The following is a 12,129-nucleotide window of genomic DNA, read 5'->3' as shown; positions in this document are numbered from 1 at the left end:
ACGATAGTAAATGAAACAATGAATTCACGATCCTGTGGCTCTGTTGGCTACCGTTGGTCACTAATTTGGCTCCTGAACCCCTGAGGCCTGAGTATCACAGCTGTCTATCATCAAGAAGATCAAGAGGTGACTTGATTAGAGTATAAAACTCATAGATTTTAAGGGGACCATTGTGATCATTTAATCTGACCTCCTGCACGTTGCAGGCCACAGAACCTCACCCACCTACTCCTGTTATAGACCCCTGGCCTCTGGCTGAGTCACTGAAGTCCTCAAATCATCGTTTAAAGACTTCAAGTTCTAGAGAATCCACCATTTATGCTACTTAAAACTTGCAAGTGACCCGTGCCCCCCGCTGCAGCGGAAGGCAAAAAAACAAACAAACAAAAACAGGGTCTCTGCCAATCTGACTTGGGGGAAAATTCCTTCCTGACTCCAAATCTGGCGATCAGTTAGACCCTGAGCATGTGGGCAAGACCCACCAGCCAGACACCTGGCAAAGAATTCTCTGTAGTAACTCAGAGCCCTCCCCATCTAGTGTCCCATCACCAGCCATTGGAGATAGTTGCTGCTAGCAGTCGCAGATCGGCTACGTACTGTCGTAGGCAGTCTCCTCATACCATCCCCTCCATAAACTTATCAAACTCAGTCTCAGTCTAGTTGTTTTTTTTCCGCACTGCTCCCCTTGGGAGGCTGTTCCAGAGCCTCACTCCTCTGATGGTTAGAAACCTTCATCTAAGTTCAAGCCTAAACTTGTTGATGGCTGGTTTCTATCCATATTATTATGTTATATTAAATAACTCCCCTCCCTCCCTGGTATTTATCCCTCTGATGTATTTATAGAGAGCAATCCCATCTCCCCTCAGCCTTCTTTTGGTCAGGCTAAACAAGCCACGTTCTTTGAGTCTCCTCTCATAACGTAGGTTTTCCATCCCTTGGGTCATCCTAGTTGCCCTTCTCTGCACTGTTCCAGTAGGGTTAGAATATACCAGGAACTAAAAGGCTCTTGAATCTAGCAGAGAAAAGCAGAACACGCACCACTGGGTGGAAGTTAAAGCCAGACAAATTCAAACGAGAACCCAGTCACTCATTTTGACCAGTGAGGGCAATTAACCAGTGGAACAAACTGTCAAGGGCAGATGGGGGATTCTCAAGCTCTTGATGGCTTCAGATCCAGACTGACTCCCTCTCTGGAAGATGCTTGAGCCTAATACAAGACATTGGGTTCAATATAGAGATAACAGAGGGTTTCTCTGGCCCGTGCTATGCAGGAGGCCAGACTAGATGATCTAATGGTCCCTCGTGGGCCTAAAAATCTGTCTCTACCTGGCCTTCATCGTTGTAGTATCTCTGGCCAGGTCTACACTACAGGGGCTCTACCCACAATAGCTATGGCCCTACGCCATAACCCCGTCGTGTAGATGCAGATTACAGCGGCGGAAGGGGTTTCCCCATCGTTGTGGGAATGCCACCTCCTCGTGTGACAGTAGTGAGGTTGATGGAAGCATTCTGCCACCCACCTACCTGCATCTATGTGTAAAATATAGGTCAGCAAAGCGACGGTGCTCGGGCGTGGATTTTTCACACCCCCGTGCAGCGTAGCTGGGCCGATCTCGCATTTAAGTGCAGACCGGCCCTCAGTAGCTCGGTGTCACTAATGAATTTTGTCCTTGTCACCTCCCTGGGTGGAGCAGCACTATTAAACCAATTTCATAGATGGGTCTTGGAGGCCCAGAGCATGAGGTGCCTTGCCACAGACCCTCTGGCAGCCAGTGGCCGAGCTTGTGGTCCCCCTGTTCCAGTTGCAGTCCCTGCTCCCATGTCGAATCTCAAACAGTGGAAGACTCTTGCAAACATGCTCCAGGTCCCATCAGCGGAATCCTGCTCAGCTGTTTAGACTGCAGTAGCACCAAGAGCAGGGACAGCTGCATCAACCTACCGAGAGACGGGCCCAGTCCCCAGAAACTTACCACCTATATAGACAACGGGTAGAAGGGGAAACGGACTTGCCCAAGGTCACCCAAAGCTCAGTAGCAGGTCTCCTGAATGCCAAGCTGGTGCTGTAAGGATAAGGCCTTTGCAGCCATATTGTAAGGCCTAAAGCCTAAGGCAGTTGTCCCCAACCTTTTTTGTCTGGCGGGTGCCAGACGATGAGCCATGGAGGACCGTGGCGGCGGACGAGCATCTGCCAAAATGCCGCCGACAAGCGGCGTCATCCAGAGGCGTCGCCGCCAAATTTCGGCGGCATTTCGGCGGCGACGCCTCTGGATGACGCTGCTTGTTGGCGGCATTTCGGCAGATGCTCGTCCGCTGGCCAGTACGCAGGCGCACTTAGACACCCGGGCGCCATGGCGCCCGCGGGCGCCGCGTTGGGGACCCCTGGCCTAAGGCCTTCGTCTGCAGCCAGATTAAAAGAGCAGCCGAGCAGCAGCCATTCGCTGAGAAGCAGGAAGTCCCATCCTCATATTCCATCTAAATTACATTAAAACACTGTAATATCAGGCTGTTAAGAAGGAGATCCTGTCCTAATGGCACCACTATCACCAGATAAAGAAACAGATCTTGAGATGGTTAAAGAAAACTTAGTCTGATAGCATCTGTCTGGCAAGAAACCACTTCTCAATAGTTGTGAAATCCTCATTTCTTTGTTGTTTTGTCATTCTGGTCCCCACTTCCCTATTGTTTATCTGTATGGTCTCTGGTTCTTTTAATTGTTTCTGTCTGTTACATAATTAATGTTGCTAGGCGTAAATTAATTAAGGTGGTGGGATAGGACTGGTTAGAGAATTTTGTTACGCTATGTTAGGATTGGTTAAGGTACAGCTAAAAAAAGACTTAAATTCACTCTATAAACTGGGGTCCAAAAGGAAGTTCTTTGGGAACCAACTCCAGGACACAGCCCCAAAGATCAGAGCGGCCAGACCTCAACACTCTGCCAATGACGCCGTGCAGAGACTGAAGTCCCCCAGATGGACCTGATCCTGACTGGCCATGAAGAAAAGTTCATCTGTCTTATTGGGAGCGGTGAGCCCTGTCTGTGTAGCGTGTGCAGTCTGGTTTGGGTGATTGTTAATAAATGGAGGTGATGTAGGATATTACTGTGTATGGCTCTTTCACTGGTAAAAGGTCCTGCACACCTGAAGAAGAAGTATACACCCAGAGCCCTATGGATTGGGAAAAGGGGTGGGTACTTACATTGACCAGGTTAGTTGCACCCTGAGCCCCACGGATTGGGTAAGGGCAGGTGCTTTTCGCCTGGAGCCCTACGGACTGGGAAAAGGTGGGGTGTCCGAATGTGTGCAGGTAACAGTGCCTCGGCCATGCCGCCTTCCAGAAGTGAGTGACTCTAGCAAAAGGCCCCGAGCTTCTGTGTTGCCCACAGGCAACGGGCTCACCAGGGGATGTTTCTAGTTTCTGGGGCTGCAGTGTAGCCTGAGTGGATGGCTGTGGAGGATGTGCAAGGCCGACTGGACTCCAGCTCCCTCTCCAATGTGCACTGCCGCATCGAAATGGGGGTGCAGGTGGTTGTGTGTGTGTGTGTGTGTGTGTTGGCTCTAGCACCAGCCGTGTCTTGGAGACACACAGCCAGCTCCTGGGGCGGGAGCAGAGGGAGCTATTTCCACTTAGAATCCAAACAGTCTAACCTGGCTTTAAGGGCTGGGCCTAACTTACTGTTCAAGGATGGGGATAACTGCCCTGCCCTGCCATTGCTGGATCTGTAGCATCGGTTCACCCTGGACACTCCTCCCCAGCAAGTCAAAGGTCCTTCTCTGATTGCGGCTCAGTGGGAAAGCATTTACCTCTCCTTTACCTCGCATTAAAGTTGCACGTCAGATTGAGACCCTTGAATTCTAGGAATCTGAGCTGGAAGCCTGGGAGTCGGGACTCCTGGGTTCTGTTCCCTGCTGGGGGGGCGGGGAGAATGTGATCCGCTGGGTAGAGCAGGGATCTGGAAGTCAGCTCGGCCACTGCCTCATTGTGTGACCTCAGGTGAGTCATGGTGTCTTGCTGTGCCCGGTGCCTCAGTTTCCCCATCTCTCTTTTCAGTATAATACTACTTCATTCCTTTGCCAAGCGCTTGGAGAGCCCCAGCTGTGCCACATTACAGACAAGCAAAATATAATTAGAACTGGCGTCTCACTGTGATTTTTATAGCACCGCAGTGCCTGCCTTGGGTACCTTGTTCACTGGAGAAACTCACCTGCTGACCACGCCCTCTGCTATTTATAGCTCTGTGCTTACTCTGTTGCTATAACCTGCTGCAGCCTGTCTAGAACGCTACACCATCCCTGGGCTGGCCTCTGGGGCACGTGACATTGCAACTGCGTTGCAGCAACAGAGCTAAAATAAGGCTCCTAGCCCAGGCTTAGAAGTTCTTTCCTCTCGCTCACAGCTGGCAGCACTGTAGACAGCACAGCTGTGCTGCCGGTGTAGGTTAGGAACTCTGCCCTGAAGGATGGTCTCTTAGTCGGTGAACATGCAGCGCCTAGCGCGGTGGGGCCCTGATCTCTCTTGGAGCCTCGAAGTGCTACCATAATAAACAAGAGTGCCTGCTACTTCTGCGTTAGGACATCAGGAACTGTTTTTAACCCACAGGCTGCTTGGGGGCTGCTCCGTTGACCCTCCATGAACAGAGCTCCAGTGGCCTGGAACGCATGCAGCCAGGTGGCTGAATGAACCCCTTCCTTTGTGTCCTAGGCCTTTGCCTTTGTCCTACATCATGTGACTCCCACTCTCCCCATTAACCAGCTTGCCCCCCCTCCACGCACACTGCGTGGCCTCTGAAGCGTCATCTCCTCTTAGCTCTCGGCCGTAATAATCTGTTTCAGACCATAATTGGCCAGCGTCTAAAATGGTCCCTGCTGGGGCCAGCAGTGCAACAACAGAGGAACATAAAAGAACAGAAGTTCCTCGTGGGGTTTTTGTTTGGAGCTAAGTTTGTCTTTCAAGGGAACGCAGGCCCAGGGCTGGAGGAGTTTCTTTCTCTATGGGAACAAACGCCTCTGTGCCGTTAGAATTTACGGTCGAATGCTGATTTGCAGCAGATGTTACATATCGCTAGTGACTGCCCGGCTTCTTCACAGCAGCTTGCCTGTCTAGAATTGGAGCAAACAATATTTGTGTAAGCTGGGAAAACAATGTGGGTATTTTCCTTTCCAAAAGGCAGAGCTAAATAAACTCGAGTCTGAAACTTATTTTACCCTTTACTCTGCCCCGCTCTGACCTCACCCTGAGGGACATTTTTGTGGCTGGAAATTTTCTTTAGTTTCCTTTTAAGCTTTGCATTTATTTTTTAAATATACAAGATGGAGCAAAGCGGGAGAGTGCATCTAGTAGGGAAATAATAAACTGATGGACAGGCTAGGCAGTAACTTTGAAAGCCCTGCGAGCTCAGGTTGAGAGCCTGGCAGAGTTGGCTAAACCCCTCTTCATGCTAACTTCAGTAGCTGCTGTTTGACATCCTCCTGCAAGTGTTAGCAACATCATGTGATGAGACTACGTCTTTCCCCCCTAATACAGAACAGAAATATTTGCCTTTCCTGCATTATTACTGATAATCCTATCATTTCCATCGAGTAATAGACCGATACCATTGTCAGAATTCTTTTTGTTCCTACTATACTTTAGAAACTACTGCTTGTTGTCCTTAACTCTGCTGGCCAAAGATTTCTCCTTGTATCTCTTTGTTTCCCTTATCAATCTTCTACACTTCCTAGCTTCTGATTTATAGTCAGTACTATCAACTTCCCCTTTCTTCCTTTTGTTATATATTATTTTTATAGCTGCCTTCACTTCCCCTCTAAATCAGTTTTTTAACCAATATGGCCATTGTCCTCAATTGTGGCTTTTTGGGAATCTACTAAAGTCGTCTTAAACAATTCCCACTGATCAGTAACCGTTTTCTGATTAAATTTTTCCTCCCAGCAGATCTGGCTCATAATTATTTTCAGCGTTGTGAAATTGGCCCTTTTAAAGCACCAAGTATATATATTACTGCTCTGGACTTTATTCTGTTTGCACATTATAAGTGTGATCAAGTCATGACTACTTGTACTTAAGCTATCAGTAATTTTCACCTTGGTGAACAGCTCCTTTTCATCCGTCAAGACAAGGGCTGATCTAGCACGCAGGAGGCTCTTTAGGAAGAAAAGTGAAATCCGTATAGGCACAGATGGCCGGAACTGTAACAGCAACATCGTGCTACATTCAACGGGGGTCTCATCAGATAGGGGGCAGGTTTGGGGCATGAGCTGCAGGGGTAGGTGCCGGGAGCTATGGGTTCTAATCTTGACTGTGCCACTGCCTTGCTCTGTGGACGTGGGCAAGTCACTTGAACCCTCTAACTGGGTACAAATGCTCGTCTCACAGAGTTTCATCTCAGTTAAGGCCGGCAGGAACCATGCGATCATCCAGGCCAGAGAATTTCACTCAGCTCTGTAGTGAGCTCAATAACCTATGATGGCGTCTGCTCCGTTCCCTGCTAGCCATGCCGTACTCGATGCATGAGTCTTAATGCAAAACAAGATCAAAATCTTTACCATTGTGCTCTCTCTCCCCCTTGGCTAATGAACTAAGTTCCAGAACATCTCTGTTTACAGACACCGTGGACCAAGCCCTCAGGGAGGGGTGAATTGGCATAGTCCACTGCTGTCCACGGGTCCGTACGGACTTACAATAGCCTTGGAAGTTTCGCTTTGTGCGGTAACCAGCTAAATGCTCCTGGTGGAAGTGGATGGTGCATGTGCAGTGTGACAGAAAGGGCATGAGCCCTACTGGGGTAAAGCCCGCCAGAAATGGGATAACGGAATAGCCGGGGGAGCCCAGGGCAGTGCGTCTACACTGGGGCTTTGAACCACAGCTGCTCTGTGGCCCCAGAACCAAACCCCCCAGCGGAGCTACATGCTTATTCACACCCTAGAGCCTGTGCAAATGAGCTGGGTTTATCTGTTCCCAGGGCTTTGCAGCGTCACAATGCCAATGTTGCTGTCTCCTCCGTCAGCAAATCTGGTGCGTGGCCTTCTAGTTTTCAGGCCAATCGCTCCTGAAGTGAGCACAAGGAGACAGTGGAAATGACCTCCACGTGTACTGGATTAGAGAACGAAATAGCTAATGTGAACATTGGAACCACCGCACTGAGATGAAAGAGGACTGTTCACACCTGAGCTATTGCTCCAAGATCTCTCCCGCTGCTGTTCTGGGCATGTTACTTTATCCACGGAGTTGCTGTGGGGCTGTAGCCAGCAGGAGTGGAGCTGGGGGCAGAGCAAGGGCAAAAGGTGGGCCCTGAGTACCTAGTGAATTGCCCCGGGGCAGTCGGGACCCGGTTTTATTGCACTTTTCCAGAGAAGCAGCTGCCAGAGTTACCAGCTTAACAAGCTCGAATGCAAGTTCCCGTCTCACCCAGCCCTGGAATGCAGTCGCCATGGGCCCAGGCCGAGAGCTCCCCGACACTGGGCTATCCATTATTAGCCCTGTTCATTACGGTAGCGCCGAGGGAGCAGTCAAAAACACGGCCCCCTTGTGCTAGGTGCTGCACGATCACAGAGTAGGAGACAGCTCCTGCCCCCGAGACCAGACTAGCAGGATAGGGGAGCGGGATGGAACAGACAAGGAAGGGCAGGAACATATGAGATTAGCTGATTTGACATTTGGCCAGGACACGGGGGCTTGCATCCTCACTCTCGCTATTTGTACCAGGGGATGTTAATTATTATGGGATGTCAGGCCCTATGGCTTTATGTCTCAGCTGGGAGGGGGCGTCTCCTTCTGCCCGGTGGCTCTGTGGTACCATGACGGGCCTTTGGGTTCAGGACTGAGACGGGGAGATGCCCGTGAGGCAGGGAGCCTGCCTTTCGGTTTCCAATCTAATTTCACGGCATGCTCTATTTCCCCTGGAACGGCACCCTGGAGCCGGCTGATCTATATTGCATGAGCATGAACGAAAACCATAAGGGCATTATCTGATACAGCGCCTGTGCTCCCGCGAGCGGCCAGCCTGCATTTCGGCTCGCATGCCTCTTCTGCTGTCTTGCTTCCTGCTTGGCTGATCTTACGCAAGCCCCGCCCGGAGGGAGCGGCCAGTCAAGCATCCGCTGCTCCTGTAGGGTCAACCAGTGGTTCTGCTGGTTGCATGGGCAGGCCCGGCTCCCCACAGGACCCGCTCCTGCAGTGGTGGGGGCAGCTGCTAGCCAGGGGGAAGTGCTTAGGCGTGAGAGCTGTACTGTAGAGCTGGATTTAGAGTTGGGGTGGCCGTGTGGCCCAGGGGTTGGGGAGTCCTGGGTTCTATCCCTGCTCTGCCACTGACCTGCAGGAAAACTCATGATGAAAATGGCCCCACTCCTGCAAACATTGTTTAAAATAAGCCCAAAGCGCCAGGCCATGGGTGAGCCCAGTGTCTCCCTCCCATCCCAGGAACACGTGGGCTCCAGCTTTTTTGCAGCCCCAAGCAGCGAAGCGAGGGAAAAAAAAAAAAAGATAAAGCAATTCGGCGGCGGGTCCTTCACTCCCTGTCTTCCTCTTCGGCGGCACTTCGGTGGCAGCTCAAAGAGGAAGAGAGGGCCTGAGGGACCCGCCGCCGAAGACCCGGACGTGCCGCCCCTTTCCATTGGCCGCCCCAAGCACCTGCTTCCTTCGGTGGGGCCTGGAGCCGGCTGTGCACGTGGGCCCCGAGGAGCTTGCACCGTGGTTTTCTTTCGCAAGGATTTAAGCCCCTGCTGTGACTCTCTGCTCCTTTGTGGCACTGAGCAGCTGCCCGTGCAGCCCGGGGTTCTCAGGGGCGTGTGCCCAGCTACGGCGTAGCGTTTCTGAAACGAGGGAGCGATGCGCTCTGCTGGGCAGGGGGCTATAGGCTAGTCCCCTGCAGCCCATGAACCACAGCACCAGCGACAAACTGTCAGGCAACAGACTGGAGTTGAGACGGGGGCTGAGTTTCAATTGTAGAGTGTAAACCCCTCGGGGTAGGGCCTGGCTTTCTGTTCTATGCTGGTACAGCGCCTATTGCCCATGGGTCCTGATCCTCGCCTGGAGCACCTAGGTGATACTGCAGTATGGATAATAATAATACTAGTGACGTTACGCCTGATGTTGTGTATTACGGTAGCACCTACACACCCGAGCTGAGATCAGGACTTTGTTGGGCCAGGCACGGCGCGGTCACAGACGGATAGACAGAACGTCCGGTCTAAATAGACCAGACAGACAACGGAGTAGGAGGAGACGCAAAGGCACAGAGAGAGGACCTGCCTTGTCCAAGATCCCCCAGCAGGGCCATGGCAGAGAGCGCACGTCCGTCACCAGACTCCCATTGCATCCGGGCATAGGTGCAGTTTACGCCACCGCTCCTCACCCTGTTTGCATCAGCCCAGCTATGTCAGCCCGGGCTGAGAACCTGGGTTCGAGCCAGACTCAGCCTCCCAATCAGCATCTCCCTCTCCCAGCTGTAGATACATCCGTCCACTCTCTCTAACCCTTGACCTCTAGGCGGAGTGAAAAACTCCACCTGGCCAGGTGGGACTTCAGCATATTCAGGCTGCAGGAGGTTTGAAGAGCCCTGGCAGAGGAAGGCTGGGCCTCAGGATCCCTGGGTTCTAGTCCTAGCTCCGCCACTTGCGGCCTGGGCCAATGACTTAGGACCTGTTTTGATTCCCGTTGCCTTGATCTCTATGGTCATTGGATCAAGTCGTGAATATCTCTGCGTCTCAGTTCCCGGCGCTTGTTTCCAGTGGCTGGTCTGTCTCTTTAGACTGTCAGGTGTTTGGGGGAAGGGACTGTTTCACGCTCTGTGGCTGGGCAGCGCCCAGCGGGTGAGGTCATCATCTCAGCCGGCGCCGCATGGTGCTACAGTTCTAATAGCAAACTGCTGCTTCCTGGGGTTACCCATGCGTGGCACTGCTTCCCTGTAAAGCCACGCTGGCTTTCAAAAGGAGATGGGGGGATTTAATAACACGAATCCCTAGCTCTCCCCTAGCATTTGTCAGACCTAGAGTTCACAGCACTTTACAACAGGGGCGAAGTGTCATTATCCCCATTTAACAGATGCGGAAACTGAGGCACCGAAAGGAGCAGTGACTTGCCCAAGATCACCCAGCGAGCCAGGAGTAGAACCCAGGCCTGAGTCCCAGGACAGTCCTCTATCCGCTAGACCACATTACCTAACTTGGTGCTGTGAAAGATACCAGCGTGACAGCCTAGTGGCAGTGTAGCTGCAGCGTAAGTTACACATACATGCTATCCCCCCATGTGCCTTTAGCTGGACTGACCCCCAGGCTAGTTCTGTCAAGCTTCAGGGGTAAACCAACCTCCAGCTAGTGGAGGTCAGGAGGGAATTTCCCCTGAGGGCAGATCATCCCGTGGCTGCAGTGTCCCTTCCTGTGGTACTGGCCGCTGTGGGAGACAGCCGACTGCGGGGCTACTGGCCCCGGGCTTGGGCCCCCTCTGGCGCTTGCTCTGGCTTTATGGCACAACTCAGCGCCACACGGATGTGAACACCCGTCCACAACACACAGTGGGGCCCACGGCACAACTCTCTCCTGGCACCGACGTCCAGCGGCTACTGGACTTGAACAGGTGCCCCTGCTGCCCCCGTCGCTGTGCCCGGCCACGGAGAGATGGGAGGGGAGCTCAGTCCTCGCAGCCCGTTTTCCCCTTGGCTTCTCTGCTGAGCCAGTGGGAGCTGATTGAGATGGGGGGGGCTCTGGGTTATAAAGCCATTTGGATCATCTAGTCTGGCACCTCCTTCCCCCCCTCTGCTGCATAACCCAGGAGCTGGTTTCACCCGGCAGTTCTGCCACTGAGCCCCATGACGTGCAGCGAAGATGTTTTAAAGGTGGGACTGTTGCAAAAGCAACGCTCGTTCTGTTCCACTCTCCAGTCTGGCACCTTCCCTTCCATCTCCCTCTGCAGCCGTCTGCTGCCCTCCCCCCAGACGTCGGCACTGCCAGCCCAGCCCAGATTAAGGGCACTGACCACACTGTGACTATTTGCACAACAGCCGGAAGAACCCCCCTAGGGTGCAGTGGCGGCTTTGCCACCTCTATCCGCCCCCCACCAGGCGCTCGCATAGGGGGTGGAGAAGGGGCGGAGGGTGTGTGGCTGGGGTGGTCCTTTGCGCTGGCGGCTTTGAGGCTGCTAGGGGGCATGGGGCAAACCAGCCTCAGGATAGGGCAGAGGCCAGCTGCCACCTCCCCCTCCCGGCTCTGCACTGCCACAGGGATGAATCTAGCCTTAGAAGACTATGGTGTGGGCTCAACCCTGGTGGTCCCATAGCCAGGGCCCAGCTGCCATCCCTGACCGCCAAGAGAGCGGGTTCCATGCATTACCGGGGCCCAACGCAGCCTGGCTTCTGGTTTCTGTGACCTTTCCTGCCTGGTTTAGAGGGCAGATGCTGGGTTCTGGGTCCTGCTGAGCCGGGCGCGTCGTTGATGGCTCAGCTGGTGAGCTTGGTTCCAACCTGCTCCTCCGGGAACCTGCTCCCCTGTGAGTTCATAACTCAGCTCCCCCAAAGGGGAAGCGCTGGAGCCGGAAGGCTTGGGAGCACTCCATGAAGCCTCAGAGGGTTCGTCTTCACTGCACCAGCGAGCGCCACGCCAGCTCGCTGCAGCCCTAGCTTAGAGCCCCAAGCTAGAGATTTGTGTGTGTGTGTGTGGACGGGAGGCAGGTTAGGGGCAACACGGGCGTTATACTGTGAGCTAATACCCCAGTGAAGACAAGCCCTGAGTACTTCTCCAGCCCCGGGCACTGCAGCGTCTCAGCACCTTGCAGTCGCAAATCGATTTGCATCCTGGGGCAGATAACGATGCGATGGGGGAGACACCGAGAAGGGGCTTGCCCCAGGGAGTCTCCAGGGAATTCGTCTCAGGTCTCTTGGGCAGGGTCCTAACCACGGGACCATCCTTCCTCTCTATGAGCCATTTGTGGGTCGAGAACCAGCATTAACCCACCAGAAGCAGCACCCCTCTAGCAGCAGGCACTCACCGGCAAAGGGTTTGGTCTAGTCACGTTCTACTACAGCCTCCAGCTAGCTGGGCCCTACAATATTTCAGGGGTGCTGATCTGCAGAGCCCCCAAAGCCAGCGCCTTCCTCTTCACTTCCTATCCCCCTCTTGGTGTGGCCTTTCCCCCCGCCTGCTC

This window comes from Emys orbicularis, chromosome 20 (assembly GCF_028017835.1).
Source record: "Emys orbicularis isolate rEmyOrb1 chromosome 20, rEmyOrb1.hap1, whole genome shotgun sequence".
Lineage (NCBI taxonomy): Eukaryota > Metazoa > Chordata > Testudines > Emydidae > Emys > Emys orbicularis.
The sequence above is the reverse complement of the archived record's forward strand: the minus strand, read 5'-3'. Positions refer to the sequence as shown.